The sequence below is a fragment of the Trichechus manatus genome, unplaced genomic scaffold, assembly GCF_000243295.1.
Source record: "Trichechus manatus latirostris isolate Lorelei unplaced genomic scaffold, TriManLat1.0 scaffold00207, whole genome shotgun sequence".
Classification (NCBI taxonomy): domain Eukaryota; kingdom Metazoa; phylum Chordata; class Mammalia; order Sirenia; family Trichechidae; genus Trichechus; species Trichechus manatus.
In genome coordinates this window covers 3,641,094-3,643,079 of record NW_004444143.1, presented here as the reverse complement: position 1 = coordinate 3,643,079, position 1,986 = coordinate 3,641,094, and the positions used below count along the sequence as shown (strand labels likewise).

The 1,986-nt window shown below is 45.2% G+C and overlaps 1 protein-coding gene across 1 annotated transcript in view; it reads right to left on the bottom strand.

Annotated features, from left to right (window-relative positions):
* The window catches only part of ACP7 (acid phosphatase 7, tartrate resistant (putative)), a 28,719-nt gene that overhangs the window by 13,500 nt on the left and 13,233 nt on the right, over positions 1-1,986 (bottom strand). The window lies entirely within an intron of this gene.

Genomic DNA, 1,986 nt, shown 5'->3' with positions numbered 1-1,986 from the left:
GCCCCTGCCATGCCATCTTTACACTTACGGTAAAATGTCAATTAGATGGAAAGAGGGAATTAGAAAAAGCATAATTCGGCAAACACCTCGGTGATAATTACTGCAGACAAGATCCGTTGGTGGATGCGAAAGTCAGTGGGCAAACGTTTGAGGAGAAATAGGATTTGCATAGTCTCAAGGAATCTACTCTCCGGGTATTATTAACTCCAAAGGAAAGAACAGTAACTTTGCAGGGGAGAAACCCAGCGGCCACCACCTTCACTCAGTAATCAAGGCCAACGTCACCGTAACGCCAGTAAACCACATCGACATCACGAACCCCCTGACGTGATGCGCTGAGGAGCCCACACCGTCATATATTGTCCTACCAAAACTATATAATGTCTTTTAACCATGGGAACACATCAGACAAACCCAAAATGAGAGCCGTTCTATAAAATAACTGATCAGTACCCTGAAACAATGTCACCATCATGAAAGACAAGGCAAAAACAGATTGGAGGAAACTATAGAGATATAGAGGCTCAAGTCCACCCAGAGGTGCCTCGGAAGAAAGGCTTGGCAATCGACTCCTGAAAAACTCGCCATTGAAAACTCTGTGGAGCACAGTTCTGCTCTGACACACATGGGTTTGCCATGAGTGGGACTCAACTCAGTGGCAACCGGTGGAAGGGGACATAACAGCTACATTCAATGGGGGATCCTGGATTGGATCCTGGAAGAAATAAAGGACGCTAGTGGGAAAAACGGTGAAATTCCAGTGAGGTCTGTAGTTTGGTTAAATGGTAATGTACCAATGTTAATTTCCTGGTTTTAATCATTGCACCACGGTTACATAAGACATTTACATTAGGGGAAACTGAGTGAGGGGGCATAAAACCAAACCAAACCCGTTGCCGTCAAGTCAATCCGATTCATAGCGACCCCACAGCACAGAGTAGAACTGCCCCACAGGGTTTCCAAGGAGTGGCTGGTGGATTCGCACCGCCAACCTTTTGGTTAGCAGCCGTAGCTCTTAACCACTGCACCACCAGGCCTCCAAAATCTATAATTAGTACAAAATAAGTATTTTAAAAACAAAGATACGTGGGGCTTTTGAAGCAGCCTGCCTAGGTTCCAATTCCAGGCTGGGTGACCTGGGGTAATTATCATCACTTCTATGAACCTCAATTTTCCTCTTTTGTAAAATGGGAGTAACAATTGTACCTACAACTTAAAGTTGAACAAAGTTAAATAAATTATCCATGACAGCACTTCGTAAGAGTACATTTTAAGGAGCCCTGGTGGTGCAGTGGTTAAAGTGCTCAGCCGCTAACTGGAAGGTCGGCAGTTCCAACCTACCAGCCGCTCTGCGGGAGAAAGATGTGACAGTTTCCTTTCATAAAGATTTACAGCCTTGGAAAAGAATGAAGAAAACCAACGATACAAGAGAAACATTAGCCCAAAGGACTAACGGACCACAAGTACCATGACCTCCACCAGACTGAGTCCAGCACAACTAGATGGTACCTGGCTACCACCACCGACTGCTCTGACCGGGATCACAATAGAGGGTCCTGGACAGAGCTGGAGAAAAACGTAGAACAAAATTCTAACTCACAAAATAAAAAAGACCAGACTTACTGGCCTGACAGAGACTGGAGAAACCCCGAGAGTATGGCCCCCGGACACCCCTTTAGCTCAGTACTGAAGTCACCCCTGAGGTTCGCCCTTCAGCCAAAGACTAGACAGGTCCATAAAACAAAACGAGACTAAGTGGGCACACCAGCCCAGGGGGCAGGGACTAGAAGGCAGGAAGGGACAGGAAAGCTGGTAATGGGGAACCCAAGGTCGAGAAGGGACAGTGTTGACATGTTGTGGGGTTGTTAACCCATATCATAAAACAACAGTCACAATATGTGTACTAACTGTTTAATGAGAAACTATCTCTTCTGTAAACCTTCATCTAAAGTGCAATTAAAAAAAAGAAAAAAACAATAAATGTCT